Source organism: Papio anubis, chromosome 3 (assembly GCF_008728515.1).
Source record: "Papio anubis isolate 15944 chromosome 3, Panubis1.0, whole genome shotgun sequence".
NCBI classification, from domain to species: domain Eukaryota; kingdom Metazoa; phylum Chordata; class Mammalia; order Primates; family Cercopithecidae; genus Papio; species Papio anubis.
The window spans coordinates 60,249,354-60,271,332 of NC_044978.1; the positions used below are offsets into that span (position 1 = coordinate 60,249,354).

Consider the following 21,979-nt stretch of genomic DNA (forward strand, 5'->3'; position numbering starts at 1 on the left):
TGAACCTTTAATACACCTGGAATTGGTTTTGGTTTATGTTGTAATCTGTAGATTCATTTTTGTTTCCATATGAATAACCTACTGATTTAACAAAATCTAAAGTTAATCTGCATCTCTACTCTCCTTCAGGAAGAAAAACAACCATCCAACGTACCCTTAAAAAGCTCTAAATTCCATGAAACCTGGCTTCTAAAGTTATTTGTGGTTGCTTCAACCCAGTGTTACTAGCAGTAGTATAGCTGGGATGATGTTTTAATTTCTCAATGTATTAATCACCTACATAGAGTAAAACTGAGCCCCAAATTAATGTGAAGGCAGACCTATATTTGCAAATTATCAGAGGAAAAATTCTGCCACACCAACTCCCAGTTGAAACTGAAAAAGGTAAGTTGGCTCCCTGTGCCATGGGATAGATATTTTTCTGGTTCACCCTTGATCTAGTCACTGGTGTTGCAACGTGCTGATCGTTTTTCATTTTATTTTCTGTTTCTTTTTCAACTCCCTGACTCATGTAGATCCACGACATCACTTGCCGTCCCCAAGGAGTGTTAAATTCCAATTCTTGTTACTGAGAGATGGAACCAACGCCGACCCCAACCTTTCAAGGTGGTTGCCACATTACCTTTTGCTCCAGGAATTTTTTCCTCATTGTTTATCTCTCTTGAGATTTTCCAATTCTTTTGGGAGCGTTTAAATAGATAGTTGTTATATTTGATCTAGTGTTTTCAGATATTTAAAAACTGAAGGCCACTTGAGTTATCTAATATCCCCTATCCAGAAAATGAAACCCTCATCGCTTCTCAGCCTTTTGGCTAAGATCAAGTGTAGAAAATGAAACCCTCTAAGTTATTTTAATATGTCAATATTGGTTATCATCTTTAATGTTCAATTCAATGCTGAAGATAGTTTTAGGATTATTAAAAATGAAATTTAATCTTCCATGTATGATTCATTGAGAAATCTTTATATTCATGTCACATTGAAAATGGCTCTTGTTCTTTCTTAGATCTTTGTTAACTTCTTTTTTCAGACGCCAAAGATAAAAAATCTGGTGGCTTTCAAGGCTCTGTTATTTAACTCCATTTATGAAGGTACTTAAACTTATACAAATAAAAATTGATGTAAATGTTTATCTTACTCATCTCATCTTACATTTTCTTGATTTTTATTGGGCTACCATGTGTCACAATCTACAAAAATTCAAGAAGTCAGTTCAGTTATTTTGTCATTTTCCCACTATTCCCATGCCTAGCCTGTGCCACGGTAAAGCAAACTAGAATGCATTTGCCATCCAAATGTCAAATATTTTTCTGCCTCTGAGCCTGTGCTTATGCTTTAATCTGTCCACATGCCCTTATCCACCACTCCTCAAGTTCAATATTCAACATCCTACACATCCTACAAGGCCTCTTTAAATGTCTATCATCTTTATGAAAGGACTCTTTATTACCCTCAATATGATCTTCAATCTTTTCCATAGAACTCCTGTGGTTCTTCTCATATTTATCTTAAGCTATTGCTTCATTGGGATTTTAAATTTTGATTTAGTTTAGAAAATAAGAGTCTCTTTTTTGTATCCTTGTATATCATGAAGCACTTTGAGAACTTATAGAATGTCAACAAATACTGAAATTGAAGGTAAATAAAAATTTCTATGCAAGTCAAAATGATTGTTTTAAGTAATTAGAGTAACATTATTTTAAATATAACCCTTAAAGAGAAGATTTAGAAGTGTTAAATGCTACATAAAAGATATGACAACATGCTGAATAAACTTCTCTGGATTTCTACAAAATGAAAGTAGTAGACTAGATGTCTCCTAAGATGTCTCCCATCTCTAATATGCTAATATTGTTCATCAACTTCATATACACATTCATGTGTATGTCAGTCAGGACGCATAGGGTTCACACTGTGAGAGCACAGGATTCAAACCTACCCAGTCTAGTTCTAAAGTTCATGATTTTAACTACTATGATATACTGCCCAAGTTGTGCAAGAGGTTTCTATAGTCGATAAACATAATTTCTTGAATTAATTTATGAACCAATTTGTTAAACATAAATACTATTTTTAAATAATAATTAAATTTAAATGACAGCTAATTGATGTTATAAAATTAGAATTTAAATTAATTTATACTATAAAATGTAATAATTTATATATTATATTAATTATATACATATATTTACTGCATATATAAACCTTTGTGTACCTTAGGCAGTATATCATAGCGTTTAAAATCATGGACTTTAGAATCAGACCAAATAGATTTGAAGCCTGTCCTTCACACTCATTGTGTGACTTTGAGCAACTTGCTTAAGCCCTCTCTTTCTTATTATAGTTTTATCATCTGTAAAATCAGAATAGAGTACCTGCTTCATAGGGTTTTCTGTGTATTAAATGAGTGTACAAAGTACTCTTTGCCAAAAGCATAATAAGTACTCAATAAAAGTACATTATTGTTTTTCTTACATCTATATACTTGAAAACAACTATCAAACACTCGATTTATGTTGGTAACTGATTACGTTTTAAGAAAAAACAACTAATTTTTCCTAAAACTCTCTCATCCCCACATTAGATAATAGAACTATAAATCTAAAGTAAACTCTCTCTCCTTTACAATTCCAGAACCATTTATCTGTTTTTTCAAAATTGGACCAAATGTATTTTTGTGTCTAACCTAACACTTCATCAGATAATCATGACTCATTTATCTCTATCATTCAAGTTTTTAATCTATCAATATAAAATGTGCTACATATGTTTATATTTGTAGATTTCCTCACCCAACAGATGTTCAGAAAAACCTAAAGCCCTGGCATAAAATTTCTTAGCCTTCTGATTTTAAACCTTGTTACATTTTCTATTTTAAGCCGTATAAGGAAGTTATTGATAAAAAGTTACTTATAGGACTGGCACAATATAGTATATAAATTTCATTGCATTTTATGTTAACCATGTTTATGGATTAGAAGAATTGATATTATTAAAATGTCCCTACTACCCAAAGCAGTCTACAGACTCAATGCAATCCATATAAAAATTCCAATGTCACTTTTCATAGAACCAGAAAAAAAAAGCCCTAAAATTTATATGGGACCACAAAGAAACCAGAATGAGCCAAGGCAATCATGAGCAAAAAGAACAAACCTGATGGTATCATACCACCTGTTTTCAAAGTATACTACAAAGCTACAGTAATTAAAACAGCATTGTACTGACCAAAAAATAGACACATTGACCACTGAAACGGAATAGTGAGCTCCAAAATGAACTCACACATGTACAATCAACTGCTTGTCAACAAATGTGTCAAGAATATGCAATGGGAAAACGATAGTTCCTTCAATAAATGATGCTGGTAAAACTGGATATCCACATGCAGAATAATAAAATTGAAATCTTGTTGCATACCATACACAAAAATCAATTCAAAATAGATTAAGTACTTAAGCATATGACCAGAAACTATAAAACTCTAGAAGAAAACGTGGGGGAAAACTACACGACATCGGTCTGGGCAATGATTTCTTGGATTTAATCCCAAAAGTACAGGGAACAAACGCGAAAGTAGACAAATAGAAATATATCAAATTAGAAAGCTTCTGCGTAGCAAAGGAAACAATTAACTATGTGCAGAGACAACCCACAGATTGGGAGAAAATATTTGTAAGCCATATATCCTATAAAGGTTTAATATACAAAATATGGAAGGAGCTAAAACAAGTCAGTATTAAGAAAGCAAAAATTCTAATTTTAAAATGGGCAAGAGGGTATATATGCACAACGGCATATTATTTAAAAAGAATGGAATTCTGTCATTTGTGACAACATGGATGGAATTGAAGGATATTATGGAAAATGAAATAAGCCAGGCACAGAAAGACAAATACTATATATTCTCAGTTATATGTGGAATCTCAAAAAAAAATCATAGAAGCAGAAAGCAGAATGGTGGTTAGAAAGGCTGGAGGGAGGGGAAAAGGGGTAGATGATGGTCAAAGGGTACAAAATTTCAGTTATCCAAGAGAAATATGGAATTTTTTTCAGTTCTATTGCACAACTTGATGAATGTAGTTAATATGAGTACTCTACATTTCATAATTGCTAAGAGTACATTTCAAATGTTCTTATGACATAAAATGTTAAGTATTTGAGGTGAGGGATATGTTAACTAGGTTGATTTAATGATCCCATTATAAATACAATAGTATTTATAAATCATAACATAACTTAAAATTTAAATTTAATTGCAAATTTACAATTTAAACAAAGAATAATCTGGTACTGAAAATTTGCTATGGAGCTGACACATAGAACACTTTTTTTTTTTTCCCCAGAAGCCTTCATATGTTCAAGTATCTGGTAGTTCAATTCATAATCATTTAATAAAGTGAACATTTGTAGTCTTAAATACTAAGAAAGAAACAGTTATTAAAAGTTAAAACCCCACTTGCATTTAACTATGTTTAAAAAATATAATCCCAGGAATATTGTAATGAGTCCTAGGCTTAGGAGTGAGCATTGTGCAAGTTAATGTAAGTAATGAACCTTTCATGTGAAATGATGTTGTGTCACAACTCATTTGCATCCCACTTAAAGTGTAATTAAGTTTCCCTGACAGCATGGCTTATGGCTGAAAGAACAGACCTGGGTGCTAAATTAATCCAGAGTCCCTCAGTTAATAACACTCAGCAAAGAAAACTTTACACACTCTTTCATTTAAAGTTTCCAAACTCCCATTTACAGAAATGTATGACAAGGCAACCCTACTGAGAAACCTTTGTATGAAATGGATGGCCTCTTGCCAGGCAGATTCAATCACTAAAATACCTGAAAACTGAATTTTGATGAATTGGGACATAACAATGTGCTATTTTCACTCTAGTTAGGAAGGATGGTGGTCCAGAAGGGATAATTTCACATTTAAATTTCACTGCACCATGTATTTAATCTATAATATGTTTTCAAACTTAAATCTGAAGTGTTGGTAGTTTTAAGATGTATAACAGGACTGGCCTATAACACTAAGTGCTCCAAAATAATAGAATTCATTTTTTATTCATTCTTTAAGGACTTCAGTTCTTCACATAAGTTTCCAAGTGAAGTTATTCAATAAATTATCTTGAGGTTTTCTGGTATGTCTGTTTGTTTGCAGTTGTCATTACTTATTTGTTTTGTTAAGAATCTTCACTTTTTGCCATCTCCAGAACTGATTATGATTCTGCCACAAGATTAGAACTACACTGTGCTGTTTAAACAAGTTTTAGCTAAACAAGGGGTTCATTTATAAATAATGTAAACCATTTTCAGGGAGGTAGACATGAGGACAGCAAATTTCTCAGGATCAGATTCCACTTCTCTGACGGGGCAACCTAAGAATTTTTGCCCAACAATAATTATTGCTTGATGCTATTATCCTGTTCTCTTTCTGGCCACCCCAGTTCAAACACCAGTGTGAAAAGAAACTTGAAATGGATGGCTTCAAAATGGACTGTTGCTACCACCATAAATAAAGTGGTTTTTCAGAAAGTCATTTTACATGTTGGTAGCTGGAGAAAGACAACTCGATACACCTCTAACACACCCAACACCCTTGAACTCTATGAGTCCCCAACCTGATTATGCCTAATAGATTTACTCCAGTTCCCTAAACCCATATTGTTCAGGGTCTTTCAGGCTAAGTTAGCGTTCATTCTGACAGATGGTCTGCATGCTGTCCCTACCAGGAAAGTTGTCACATTTAGAAATTAGATAATATATTAAAGTGTAGCATTGAATAGGAGCTCTAATATTCTCCTGCAAGTATTTGCATGGTACTGAAATGTCCCTAGGGCAAATTTGCAGCAGCTCATTTTTCTAGATCAGGTCTCAGCATGGTGCAATGTATCACTGGCATTTTAACAGAAACATCACAAGCTCTTCCCTGATTTTCCAAAGAACTATTTCAGGGAACAGAAAATGTGCCAGGAAGGATGAGTTGATGGGAAAGAAGCACCTAAACAATTATTTTCTCTTCATCATTTGTTAGAAGAATCATTATGTAGTAAAACATAAAGAGTAAAATTCATGTAAATGATTTATTTTTGGCATTGTTGTTGGATCGCTTACAGTGGTAGCAGGCAAAGATTTTACTGCAGCCATCCAAGTGTGGCCAAAAGGTGGTGGTACATGGAGTTCTATTTAAGTGCCATTCTTTGTGAGTTATAACCCGTGTTGTCGGAAGGTAAAGGATCACAACAAAGCTCCCTCCATAGTTCTGAGTCTCGCTGCTGCCAATCATCTCCCATAATCCACTTCAGATTGAAAGGTTTAAAATACTCGAGGTGATGGCTTAAGGTCACATTGAAAACAATTCAACTATAAGCATTAAATACACAGTCATGTTTTTTTGTATTCATTAAATACTAGAAAAACTTAAAAGAAAAACATGTGCTTTAAAGTTTATACATAAATCTGTTATTTTAAAACATATATCATTTATATTTTTTTAATGCAAAAGTGTACAGACCTTGCCACATATTAAAGAGCAAGAAACCATTCTATGCTAATTATCGATAAATATATACTTAATTTATATATATTTATAATACATACATACACATATATTTTTAAATTCAAATCATACCTGAAAAAGGTTATAAAGTAGTTTATTGAATTTACATGTTAAGACATGTCAAGATGGTCCAACTCTAAGGTTCAATATGTAATAATGAAAATATACTCTCATGTCCTATTTACAGTTTTTCTGAGCTCCTCGTTACTATAAAACATGCTGACTCAATTCATATAGTAGTACTATATACTAATTAAGTACTTCATTCATACCACACTCTTTTTTTTTTTTTTTTTTTTTTTTTTTTTGAGACGGAGTCTCGCTCTGTCGCCCAGGCTAGAGTGCAGTGGCCGGATCTCAGTTCACTGCAAGCTCCGCCTCCCGGGTTTACGCCATTCTCCTGCCTCAGCCTCCCGAGTAGCTGGGACTACAGGCGCCCGCCACCTCACCCGGCTAGTTTTTTTTTGTATTTTTTTAGTAGAGACGGGGTTTCACCGTGTTAGCCAGGATGGTCTCGATCTCCTGACCTCGTGATCCGCCCGTCTCGGCCTCCCAAAGTGCTGGGATTACAGGCATGAGCCACCGCGCCCGGCCCATACCACACTCTTATAGATGAGCTTTAACTATAGATTTTCAAAGTATATGAACTTTTGCGGCCAGCAGCAATGTTATTAATACTATCCATTAAAGCAAATAGGAATCTTGCAGTCTCGTACAGAGGACCTTAAATAGCTTGAAGGAATTTGATTCAAATTGACTGCTATGTAGATTCATTTCCAATTAGCTGGGAGTTAATCCAAATGATAGAGTTTTTAAAAGATAAAAGTATAAAAATAGTTTAAATAAACATACTGAAAACAATTCACCTATGCTGCATAAAAATACTATATGTGTGTATATGCATGTGTATCGATATAGTCAGAGACGCATATAGAGAGCATATATACTTACATATTACAGTTTTATATGTACATGCCTTAAATATTTAGGTACTGTGTAAAATGGTGTATGTTTAAAGCATCTCTCAAAAAATGTGCAAATTTTGAAATGAGCATGTATCAAACCAAAAAATTTCATACTGTATTCATAAAATATAATACATGAGAGATGCTATTTAAAAGTATAGCATGAATTTTTTACATTTGGATTTTCAGCTGAGGTTATGGAAGACTGAGAAAATAATGTAAATATACAAGAAAGATTACTTAGTATATTTAATCCTACATTTTAAAAAGTTTAAATAGTCTACAATTGTCCGTTGGCATTTTCAGTTACTATTATTTTATATCAATCATATAAGCAGAAAATGTTTTAGAATAAATTTGGTTAAAATCTCACTTATTTGTGAATAGAATCCCTTATTTCTAATACCAGAAACAAAATAAAGGTCTTTTTTAGATAGTAAAAATACTTAAGAAGTGTTGTTAAGGCTCTTATGTTCCCTCTCACAACCCAAGGTAGCTAAAAACTAAAAGTAAATATGTAATCAAATTCTTGTTGCATACTCATGTATTAGGACATTGTCCATCCTCAATCTCTTCATGTAGTATTGAATAAAGGGCTTCGTAAATACTTCCAATCCCAGATTCATGAATTGCATACGAATTCATCATGTCAATACCAAGTAAAAAATATTCCCAAGGAAGAAATACAATCCCATTTCACTGGTTCCAAGTAATGTTGACTTTAAATTAAGTTCAGCTCTCTCTTTCTTAGGGGAAAATAATCAAAACTGTATAACTTAAAGGTAGCAGATAGCATGCATTAAATAAATGGAACCAAGGATTAAATCAAACAAAAATTATATAATTGTTTTGGAAAGCAAGCTTGTCAGTCACGGTTCCTAGGTTAAATATATATTAATAAAGCCATTGAGAAATAGCCCCACTTGTAAAAATATTAAAGTATTATGGTCTGTTATAAAACAAAATGTCAGATCTGATTTATGCAAATGACTAATTTTTAAAAGAGTCATAATGATACTGCTGATTTGGGTATTGGTTCTTCATGCTTGGTGTACTACAGAAAAGCAACTGAAACTGCTTTGTTTGCTCATTGGTCCTAACTTTATTACAATTGTTAATATCCACACTGATCCCTGCAGGGCAAACCCAGATTCTGGAGTCCTGTTAAGCAGCCACCTTAGCTCAAGGAACTCGATCTATGTAGGCAATAACTAAGGGGTCTTATATGCCCCTAGCTGCTTGGTTTAATTTTATTCTTTCTCATGCTTTCAGAAGCTAATCATATTTTTATATTGGTCTTATTCACTCATTCATCAAACATTATTTCACTATTTTATTCAAATTTGAACATTTAACAATTTTTTTTGCTGATATCAATTTTTACCTTTTGAAGCTGTTCATCTCCGTATTAATTTTATAATATAACCTTTAATATAACAAAAGGGATAGGACTTTAAAACCATCTCTGTTCCAAACAGAATATTGAAGGTCTTTATTCAGATTATCTTGCCATAGACTTTCCTCTCCTGTTCCCAAAGCAGATCCTGTCAACCCTAATGAAGAATCTAATCTTAACTGAAGTAAACTAGAATAATTGACATTCCCATTCTAAAAATTACCCATTTGGAAAACAGTAGTGATAGAGAGCCAAATTATAATCTCTGGTCTTCCAACTTCACTCCCTCAGAGATCAGGACAACTTAATTTTTAAAATTTGTCCAGGAACTTGTATAATAATGTTGTCCACCGTACAACTTACAACTTCTATGAAGAGACCCATAAACTAAAATCTATGGTCTCTGATAAACACAATATGCGGATCATAGTCATTTCTCACTAACAGTGTATTCTGCATCTAGAGAAGGAAGTATGCAAGGAATTTCACCCAGGAAGGCTCCGAAGCTAACTCTGTGTAACTCCACAGAGCTGCTAATAGTTGTCTCCTTTAGATATTTTTTAAGAAAGATAACTTTTTAAATAGAAGGTCCATCATCAAATAATTAAAATCCCACATATCATCCTGCTGCCAGGACAAACTTGAATAACTAGCTCGACCTCCTTTCAAAACAGTAATTCAAAAGAATTCTCCATTATGGCTAGAATTTCTCAATTCATTCTAAGATGATAAGAGAATCATAAGAACCAAGCATCACTGGTTAGGGAGTTCATTTTTCCAAAAACAGGTTTCATAAAAAGATCATTTTATAAAGATCTGAGTCCATCAAGTTCCAACAAGTGTTATGATCTAAATCAGACATTATTTTTCCTCTCATCACTCCACTTGCTTCTGTGCCAAGAAACTGAAATCAATTCCTGATTATATAAACCCCCAGGTTGTTATTCAGCAAGTATTTATTATATGACTGTCACATGGAACTGGATATTTGTGGTCAACAGAAGCAAAATCCTTGCCCTTATAGAGTTTATAATCTCAGGTACATTCAGAAGAGAATCTTGAGTATCAGCAGAATACCTAAAGCAAGCATCTTAAATTCTTTTATTTAGTTAGTTAGTTAGTTAGTTATTTTTGAGAGAGCATCTTGCTCTGTCACCCAGGCTGGAGTGCAGTGTTGTGATCTTGGCTCACTGCAACTTCCACCTCCCGGGGGCAAGTGATTCTTATGCCTCAGCCTCCTGAGTACCTGGGAGTACCTGGGACTAGGTGCACGCTACCATGCCCGGCTTATTTTTTTTATTTTTAGTAGATTTGAGGTTTCACCATGTTGGCCAGGCTGGTCTCAAACTCCTGGCCTCAAGTAATCTGCCCGCCTCAGCCTCCCACAATGGCATCTTAAATTATTTTACCAATTTACCAAAAGAAGAACGGGATGCTATTTTTGATTTGCTGAAAGCACTGGAGAAAAACCAATTGATGTCCAGACACAGGCTATAACAATAAGTCATCCAGCTGAATAACCTTTTTATTTGTCATGTGCTATATTCCCTTCTGCTTGAGAAGAATATAATTCTAAGAGGTCAGAGATTATGTTTGCTTTGTACATCAGCATGTATCCTTTGTCTGGCGTGCCTAAGTTTGGTTGAATAATGGAATGAGCAACAGGCCAAGGAATGAATGAATAAATAAGTATCTTTGAAGCACCTAGTCACAGGGAATCCTACAATAAGTATGCTTCATTTAATACTCTTAATTCTTCACAACTTCCTTCTTGCTCCCTAAAGTGACTGTCAAGTACCCTTCCTGTTATATTAGGCAGAAGAACAAGTCATTAAAAAGATTGTAAATGCATTAAGTCATAGATTAAAGTAACTATTTCTATGTTCTTTGCTCCCCCATCCCTTCTTCTTCCTCTAAAAATATGGATTTTTGCTGCTAAATTCTTTAAATCTTGCTATGAGTAGTGATGCAAAAGACTACATATAGTAGCTGTAGGAAGAAACCAATGTGTCATTCATGTTATTATGACAAAGGATAGCTCCATTCTTTCCCCAAACTGCAACGTCATCAACCCACTGCCTATCCTCTCAAATCCTAGTTTTATCTACTAGACTGTAGCAATGGTTTAATTTTTTTAATTCGAATAAACTAAACATGGTTCAGGAGCCACATTAGGAACCCTCAAAAACCTTCCAGGCAAATATCTGTAAGGTTTATAGTGAATAATTCTGTAATTTTAAAGTGCTTATTTAAGTATTTGAGTAGAACCAGAGTTGCTTTTTGAGAAAAGCTTTGGCACTACCTGAGTCATTCCTGCAGTTTCTTGGAAAAGTAAGCTGCTTTTCATTTCAGTGAGAATCTAAGAGAGGCTCTTCATTGTTTCCTCTGAAACATCATCTTGGCTATCAGTTTGTCTAGTTAAGATCACAATAGTTTTCTATCAGTCAGCAACAAATAAAGAAAGCCATGATCACAGTGTGCTTCCTGCTCTGAATTTTCTGCTACATCGTTCTTATCACAAGTCCAGGTAGGATAATTTACAGTCAAAAGAAATTGATTAAAGAGGTAATTTCAAAAAAGTTTTCTGATTGTAAACTCACACAATGTACTTGTAAAAAACAAATTTCTGGAATGCATTTAACATCTTCTGAATTTGAAGATTAAGGGAAGATCCAATACCTAGAACTGTGTCTTGCAAACAGTAGGAGCACACTACGTATCTGTTGAAAGAGTAAATGTATGAATTATTGAGTCTCATACTACAATGTTTTATTTCCTAAAGGTAGCTCATTGTATGAGACAGAATCACTGATTTTTCTACCTACACCTTTTGTCTAGATTTTCCCTGAAATGTGAGCTCCTTGAAGGCAGGAGCTTTGATTGTCTTGTTCACACTTATAACCCCAGGCATCACAACAACATACTACATATGGTAGGTGCTCACAAAATATTCATTGAATGAATGAATGAGTCTATAAACCTTTCTAAATATCAAGCTTCATATAATGCGAGAGTGCTTACCCAGAGTAGAACTTGTAATACAAAACACAGGTGAACCTATGCAAGAAAAGCTGAACGTTGACATTGATGACTTCAACACATTTCAATGGCCTATTTTCTAAACAATAATATTCACAATTCTCTTGGGAAGAATTGTAATCTTTCTCACTTAGGGAATGAATTCTTCTCATTTACTTAACTATGTATAATATTGCCCTATAGAATTATTACCTTAGCTAAAAATTTGAAATGTATTAGTTTATTAACAACGTGACATATTTCACAGGCAACATAAGTATATCTATAAACCTCTGAGTCAAAAAGCCACTCTAGTAGAAAAGGTACAGCCCTTAACATAGAAGGAAAATATATTTTTTTCCTATTAGAGGGAAGGAAGTGTCCTTATTCTGTAGACTCCCTGCGTACTAGCATGGCTTCATGTTATTTGGTGTTTTGTCTTGCCTTTGTTTTTGTATTACCAAATAGAAGCAGAGGTATTTAAAGTACGTATAAAAGAATAATATATTCAAAACATTTGGAGAAATATTGTTTGTCATAAATCCAATAAACATTGACTAACTGATATGGTTTGGCTCTGTGTCCCTTCCCAAATCTCATCAAATCGTAATCCCCACATGTCAAGGGAGGGACCTGGTGGGAGGTGATTGGTTCATGGGAGTGGTTTTCCCCATGCTGTTCTCATGATAGTGAGGGAGTTCTCACAAGATCTGCTGATTTTATAAGGGACTCTTCCCCCTCCAATTTCTCCCTCTCTCCTGTCGCCATGTAAGATGTGCCTGCTTCCCCTTCTGCTATGATTGTAAGTTTCCTGAGGCCTCCCCAACCATGTGGAACTGTGAGTCAATTAAAACTCTTTCCTTTACAAATTACTCAGTCTCTGGTATTTCTTTATAGCAGTGTGAGAATGAACTAATACACTAAATTAATAAAACATTTTGAACAAATGAATACATGTTATTAGAGTGAAATCTCCAGGAGAGCACAGACCACATATTCCGTGACTTTGTATCCTCTGCCTCTAACATAGAGTCAGGCTCATGACAGGTACTCAAAAATACTTGATAAATGAATGAATGCAAGAATGAGTGAACGAATAAATACATTTCAATCATTTTGTTTTTATTAATCAAACCCATTTTTCATCTAGAAACCTACCACTTTCAGTAGCAATTTGCTTGACACTCAAGTGCATCTACCTTTTCCCACATATTAAGACAATATTGTGCTCTAATTTTCAGTGTCTAATTTTCAGTGTTGTATGCTAGCTGTTACAGTTCTATGGCACTAAACCATGCTAAGAATTCAGCAAATCACTTAACTCTGTTTGACACTTAAATAGACAGTAGTGTTAAATCTGTCACTTTGTTTCTGCTACCTCCATTACTGTTCATGCGATTTTAATGTAGTTGGCATCCACTTAACAAACAATATACTCACAGTCTTCAATTTTCTTTATTTCTCCACTTTTCCAAAGTAGAAAGTCAAATGGTAAAGTTAATAGAGCTGTAAAAAATATAGTACCAAATTTATTTTAATGACAGTGTGGGTATCATTGATTTAGGACAGCTGCTCTCTGAATAAATATAGTCAGGACCTAATAACTGTACAGAAAAAGGCCAAGGCAGATGTCCATTTCAGATGCCTGAAAACCTGTTGGGAGACCACTGCCCAGTTAGAATGACTGGTCTCAGCTGCAGTTTCTTTACAGTTTAAAAAAAGTCCCAAATGCTTTTGTATGCAGAGACCCCCTAGATTGATTTTCTTACTGGAATAGATTCTTCACAAACAAGGATAATCCTTTATTTGAGGTTTAGTCACTTGAATTCCTCTCTGTATTCTTCACTGTCAGGCTTTGCAATTTTTATTTATTCTTGGTAGAATGCACTTACTATTGTATTTATGGCACTTTTCACTCCGAGCCCTTCTTTTCAGAGCCTTAGAGAAAGAAAGGTCTTTAGCTAGAAATTTCTCATGCTTGTTGGCAATTTGGAGACGATTTATTTTAGAAGAGGACAGAGGTGAAGGGAAAGATCATTTATTCCACCATCTTTGAGAACTTGATTATCAGTTAATCACAGGTTTGTTGTTAAATGAAATGTGATGGTTTTCAACATTTAATTTTATGGCTTTTACCTAAGAACTTACAAAATATTTCAAAGTCTCATGCACAGAGTAAGCCCAATAGGCTAAAAAAATTCTTTACGGCTAATATATTTTAATTTATTCTCTCCCACATTAATGTAGTAAAATGGATTGCTGTAACACCAGACAATGAAAGCACCTTTAATCTGTATGTATTTACAAATACACATATATTTATTCAAATACGGATCTATAAATACACCAACAGTTATGTATTCTGTGGATGTCCTTTCAGATCTTTTTTTTTTTTTTTTTTTTTTTTGAGACATGTTTTCACTCTGTTGCCCAGGCTGGAGTACAATGGCACAACCATTGCTCACTGCAGCCTCAACTTTCTGCACCCACGCAATTCTCCTGCCTCAGCCTCCTGAATAGCTGGGATCTCAGGTGCATACCACCATGTCTGGCTAACATTTAATTATTTTTAGAGATAGGGTCTCATTATGTTGCCCAAGCTGGTCTTAAAACTCCTTGGCTCAAGCAGTCTTCCCACCTTAGCCTTCCCAAGTGCTGGGATTACAGACATGAGCCACTGCACTCAACCTCAAATGTTTTTAACACTAGCTTCAACCACACATGGGAGAGTCTATATTAATAAAAACTGTCACTCTTTAAAATCTCTGCTTAATATCTTAGCATTTTAATCCATTGTTTTCCAAAGCTTTTTCTCCATGAGAATTATTGCATCTGTACTTAGGACTAAATTATATAATGGTTACTGAAACAATTATTCAACAGTGTTTCAAAATGCATCAAACTTACTTTAGGGCTCTCTGATTTTGCTACATAGAAGTAAAATATTTAGACTAACTTCTTTAGAGGATAGTAAGATTCAAGGCTAACACGGTGAAACCCCGTCTCTACTAAAAATACAAAAAACTAGCCGGGCGAGGTGGCGGGCGCCTGTAGTCCCAGCTACTCGGGAGGCTGAGGCAGGAGAATGGCGTAAACCCGGGAGGCGGAGCTTGCAGTGAGCTGAGATCCCGCCACTGCACTCCAGCCCGGGCGACACAGCAAGACTCCATCTCAAAAAAAAAAAAAAAAAAAAAAAAAGATTCAAGGCAATCTACTGCTCTCGTCTTTTCTTTTTCTAATAAAATAAATCCTTCAAAGTAAGTTATTGCCAATTACTTACAAGAATATACAGGAAGAGGACTAGAAAAAAAAATAGTGAGTGGATTTGCTTAAAAGACTATTTCAACTTCCTAAGTGTGAAGTCTTCAATATTATCTATTAAATAGCACAGAGACTACAGTAAATAATATATAGAGAATGAAACTAGATATAACTATTAAGAATTTAAAGGAAACTTGTCATTATCTTCTTAATTAGATGTAAGAGCAGGCTGCTTATGAGAGTTCAGTTCCCTACAGGCTTTTCTGATTTTTCATGCTAAACTCGAAGACTCTACAATAAATAAAACCAATGAAATACAGAATTTAGATTCAGATCATTATTTCTTAAAGTTATATACCAGAAACAGAAATAAGGAGAAGATGTACATAAAAACATAAAGTTATATGTTGTAATTATTTTTTTTCTCTGAGACCTCAAAAACTTGATTTTGCCTCAGATTTGTAATTCCGAATGCAAAATTAAAATAAGTACCCTTGTTTTTTTCCTAAAAATGTTTGACTAGAGGTAAGACTAGGAGTAAGTCATTACTAAATTTAAATTCTCCTTCCTCTTCTTAGGGTAGGACCAACAAGTAAGAAGCCAGCTGGGCATGAGGTTTGTATGCCAGGAGGTCCCCAAAAGGAACATACATATCCAGGACAGAGTCCAAGATGTTATATAAACAGTATACTGGAGGCAGCCTCATATGAACTGGAATTGTCTTAGCTATTGCTCCAGAGAGCACAGGTAGGCATCTAAGCAAAGCATAGAAGGAAAGATTCTCTCGTGTCTTCCATATTCAGAACATCACACTGCTATCAACTTTCTGGGTACAAGGGAAAAACATAAGTGACTCTTGCCTAACTTCCCAATATTGAAAACTATTATGCTCATTTGGAAAATCTTTTGCCAACACAAAAGCATTACTTCCCATAAATTCACAAATGACATATAATTTTATGTTCAATAGAGCATTATGATTACTGTGTATGGAACACAGTAGGACCATCTGGCAGGCATATTATTTGTGACACAAATCTCAGCCTGCATTTCAAAAAATGTTTAAAGGTATTACATAAAATTCTCGGCTAGATATTAGCCAGGGTTCAAAATGAAAACATATGCATGAGCCACTCAGAACTTATAAATAAATAAAAATGGAAAGGTCAGCAATGGTCTTTCTTCCTCACTGTTACTAAGCCTTTCAAATAAGCTCAGGAAATGTATGCAGGTGGTTTTTTTGATTAATTTGATAGAGGTACATCCATGGAACCAATTTACAAATGATTTGCAGGCAGGCTGGCATTACTGAAATAAACGGTGCTATTACTATGATTTATGCTACTATTCCTAACACAAATGATAAAGTGAAATTTACAGTCCTTAATTACCACCATGAAAAATTGGAAGGGAGAGAAAAGAGCAAAGATTGGCAATTTACAAACTTGTCAGTAAGGCAAGGTGCAAAAATCCATTTTCTTTATTTTAAAAAATATATATATATTGTATAAATGGGCCTTACTATGTTGTTATCAATCCTCTGTGTAAGAGGTGGGAGTTAAAAATAAAACAAACAAACAAAAAGTGACCAGAACCTAACCTTAAGATGCTAAGAAGCATGGCTTAAGAAAGCAGCTGACAAAATGAAGCCTCTAATTATAAAAAGCAAGAAGGTGACAAAATACAATACTGCACATTATTTGGGCCACTCAGAAGACCCAGTTTGCTCTTCAAATCTTTTCCTTTCTACTATATCTTAAAAGGCTTATAGCTGAGGAAAAATCAAATTAAAATCTTATCTGCAATTTTTAACTAATTTTTTTCTCTTGTCTCATTCATATCTAAGTAGTACCTGCTTGAAGTCTGTTGGGGTATTCAAAAATATTCATAGGGAGGTTGTTATCTATGGAACACTAATAAAGCTATACAGAAAACTTACTTTGAAGACATGACTTACACACTACAGTTGTCAAGAGATTAGGAATAATGTGAATTGCCCCCATTGGCTGGGCTCATGGCCCATTCTTGTTTTCATTTTCCATCATTTACTACTTTAAAAATCAAGCCATGCTTTATTTCCAAAATCTATTTTCTTGCATAACTGTGACACAGGAGTTAGAAAGAAATTACTTAGGAAGATATTAAGGGCAACAGAGTCCTTGGTGGAATTTCTCTTTTAACAAAAAGCAGCCCCAAATAATTTCTTTTCTAACAAAGAGCAGCCTGAAAAAAATGGAACTGCAGACATAGATAAGCAAGCTAGAAGCTCACACAGGGGAATGCCAGCAGCTATGCCAACAGAAAAGGGCTACCTGCAAGCCAGGTATGTTCAACATACAGGCTCCATCTTCCCTTTTCTTTGTCACCACGTGTACGGTAAAGAAGCAGGCGACATTGCACCGTCCAACGTAAAGAACCCATCTGTATAATAAAATATTACGGTGGGGTGGCCAGTTTTTTCACAAACTATACAAATGGCACACCTAGCCCTAATCAGTTTCTCATACCTTATGAAACGGCACACCTGGTCCGACCAATCTTTCGTGCCCCATGTAAATCAAACACTGCCTCCTCAAGCTCATCTCTAAAACCCACTGCCTTCCACCACGGAAGCGGCAACTCATTTCTCTGGGACCCCTCTCTCTGCAGCAGAGGGAGCTATTCTCTTTCATTCACCTGTGAAACTCCCGCACTGAACCTCACTCTCTGTGTGTTCGCGTCCTAGTTTTCCGTGGCCGTGAGACCGCGAATTTCAGGTATTTACCCCAGACAACAATGCCGCTTCAACTGGCCTACTATTAGGGAATGGCTAGGGTTCTAATGGACCTTCTAATCACTATTTGCTAAGTTTGGTTCAGTCTATGGTAATTCCACACAGTGGCCATTTGTACTGTTTCACAGACTGCTTTACAGCAAAATTCTGAAGTTACAAAACATGGCAACTGATTCGATATGAGGGGCAACAGAGATGGAAGAATCAAAGACGGCAAAAGTTTCTTGTCTGCCTGATTTAGAAAATAGTGGTACAATTTTAGAAACAGGGAAGGCACAACCCAAAACTGGAAATTTACAAATTACTTTCAGGAATGTTAACTTTGAGTTGCAGGGCACCAGTTGTAGACATTCAATAAGCATTATTAGAAAGTTAGGGCTGTGATTCTGGAGAGAGCTTAGACCCAAAGATGTAGGTTTGGGATGAATATGAATAGAAATAAAGGTTGAAAGCATGAGATAGGATCAGATAGTCATAGTATAGAATGGAAAGAAAAGAGATCTGAAAGGAAAAACAGAGAAAAGACATATTTAGAGGACCCAGAGAAGAGAAAATGAGTTCCAGAAGGAATAGTCAGTGGAGAAGTAGGAGAATCCTAAAAATAATCTTAGGAACAGAGAAATGATCATCAGTGTCACATACTACATAGAAATCTGAAAGAATGAGAGATTTTATTAAATCTGTTGACCAAAATAACTTCAGTAAATAAAAACCAAAATACAAACCTGGGTGTGTACTTCTTTCCAAACTCAAATTGTATACATTAAGTATGTACAGCATTTTGAATGTAGTATATATTAAGTGGTTTTTAATTTTTTTAATTTTTAAAAAACAGACTACGAAGATTTAAGAAACAAACACATCGAAGAAAACAGAACTGCATGTATAGTTTTCCTGTTAGAAATCAAACAGGAAAAGATTCAGGAGAACACTTTGAAGATGGATTAGAGGGCTTTTTATATAGCGGATATCAAGCATATATAAGCATCTTAGTGATTTCTAATTGTTTTTCCACTTCTCAAAAACTGCTTCTTTCATTACTAAGATATTATAGTATGGGAAAAACCTTCAGATAAGTCTCTTTTGGAGTTTATCCCTTTTGTATGTATGACCTCATGATCATTGTGGATTCTTATTTTATCTTTGCCTTGTTCCTAGAAAACCTACAAACACTTGGGCATTCTACAAGCAAGTAGTTTCAGTGTTTCTATTTCCCATAAATTCAGGCTTCATTACTACTGCATAAAACTTGAATTTTTTAAGCAGCTTTTTCTCCACTTCAATTATGTTTCTCAAAAGGTTCACATCTTCTTTAATAATTTCCTCATTTCAAATTCCTAAGTTTCACGCTTTTCTCTCAGACTTTTCCATACCTCCATTCACATATATTTGGGTGGTATCTCCTTCTCTTCAGTATTTTCTAGGTTATGATTTCATTAGCATTCTTGAAACAGGTCCATGGAACTTGAAATGCTCTCTTTCTTCTAATTTATCAGTATTTCAGCAAAGTTTAATATTAACTACCATTTGAGGACTTACACTATTTATTAAACATTATATTAAGTGTCTGACATTCATTTCTCTTTTCATCCTCTCTGCAAACCTATTGAGGGAATATTTTCATTCTCTATAATTCATAGGTAAGGAAACCGAGCATTAGTAGGGCAGGGTCACTCATCCAAAATCACACAGGAAGAAAGCAACAGAGCTGGGATTTGAACCTGAATCCCTTCGACTCCAGTGCCCATCATCTTCCTTGTGGAAAAAATCTACTTCAACTGTTTTAGTCTTACTTTATAAGGATTTTAATCACTAATTAATACATTTTTAGTTTTGAAACTCTGCTGCACAAAACAATTTCTCTTTAGAGAAAGCAGGCATCAATTTGTCAATTCTGGTTCATCCCAACTCAAAATACTCAAAAGAATAAATTTCAAGAATTGTTTCTTTTCTTCTTTTATCCTTAATTCACACTTTGGTCACGCAATCCTGTCTCCTAAGAGACACAATTATTGTTTCAATGGGTCTTTCCCTCTGTCTTTCCCTCTGTTCTTTTCTCTATTCTAATTACTCTGAGAAATAAGAGTAATTATTGATAGACAGTGATAAATGTGTGTAGGATCACCACAATCTGAAAATACTCATTGATTTTCATTAATATTATGATAACCACATATTCTAGAGTTGACTTTAATATATATGTTTTTTCTTATCAAATATAATCTGTTATGAATCAATAAGTATATACATACTAATGACATTAAAGTCAGCAATATTGCTGACTTTAATTAATGTAATATTTACATTATGACTTTAATGTAATATTAATAAATTACCTTTATATTATGTAGTTTAGTGTAAATATGTTAAATTTTAATCATATTATATATGCATACATATATACGCATTCACATATGTATATTTTAATGATTTTTAAACCAGTGGTATATCTTTATATTAAGTAGTTCTCAGTCAATACATATATTGATTCTTTACTACATATGCTAGTTGTTTTTCTCTCTTCTCAAACACATTAAAAATTGAAAAACCACAATTATATTTCAACATGGTAGCCATTAACCACATCTTGGCTATTTAAATTTAAATTTGAATTAATTAGAATTAAATAAAAGAATCCAATTTGTCAGTTGCAATAGCCACATTTTAAGTACTCCAAAGCCACATGTGGCCAATGGCTACCATTTCAGACAGGACACATACAGAACATTTTCTGTCATTTCCACAAAAATTTCTATTTGGGCAGTGCTGACCTAGAAGACTCAATAGCTAAGTCCATTTTTAGGATGTCCTCCCATTTCTCTTAAGATTATCATCTTGGCTACTTTCTTTTTTATGGCAAACCCTTAGGCATTATTTACTTTTCTACTACCACTTTGTAACACTACTGAAAATATTTTACAACATAAGATCAATATTGCAAATGTTCACTGATTCAAAAAATCTTCCATAATTTTTTTCTTAAACAAAATGCCAACAGACCTTAGTTACTTCTGTCATTTCCCCTTCCTCCAAAACTTAAAAAACAACACAAAAATAAAGGAAGCCTCTGTAATAGAATGTGCAACCCTTTGTAAGTTCCAGCAATGAGACTATCTCTTCTTCGAGGTGGTCCTATGGTGAGAATTCCATATCTAGAGCTGGAAAAGAACTCTTTAACAGTTTATTATCTTTTATACGGACAGGTCATTATTTTAGCTCCTAAATCCTATATTTCTACTACTGCCAGCAACTTTATGCTGTGAGCTTCTGGTTGTTTTTTTGCTTCCTTATTTTTTGGAAACTGAAACCAATAGAATACACAGGTAAAACACTGGCAAAAGTTAAGATTGTAATCTATAGTTACAGAACACACAGGGATAACTGGTTAATGCATGGATCAAAACTCCAATCTTGGCCTTTTTATCATATAAGACTACAACAAAGTTTAAGTCATATGTTGATATGGTTTAGCTCTAAGTTCCCACCCAAATCTCACCTTGAATTGTAGTTCCCATAATCTCCACGTGTTGTGGGAAGGGACCCAGTGGGAGGCAATTTAATCATGGAGGCAGTTACCCTCATGCTGTTCTTGTGATAGTGAGTGAATTCTCACAAGATCTGATGGTTTTATAAAGGGCTTTTCCCCCTTTTGCTTGGCACTTCTCCTTCCTGTCATTATGTGAAAAAGGACATGTTTGCTTCACCTTCCACAGCGAATGTAAGTTTCCTGAGGCCTCCCCAGCCTTGTGGAACTGTGAGTCAATTAAACCTCTTTCCTCTATATATTACCCAGTCTCAGGTATGTCTTCATTAGCAGCATGAGAATGGACATATGTATTAGCAAAAAGAGGAATATATCGTTCAATTGTTTCTTCTTTTCTTAATAAGTAAAAACAGCCACTGAAACGTGAACCTAGTCCCTTAAATATGAAAACCCATTTACCTCAAGGGCAACCTTTTAAAAACTAATCAAAGTTTGTCAGTAAAAAGCATCTGGTTGTTGA

The 21,979-nt window shown here is 34.5% G+C and overlaps 1 pseudogene; it reads left to right on the forward strand.

Annotated features, from left to right (window-relative positions):
- Positions 1-792: 792 nt before the first annotated feature.
- LOC116274389 lies at positions 793-922 on the forward strand (annotated as a pseudogene).
- The last annotated feature ends 21,057 nt before the right edge of the window (positions 923-21,979 follow it).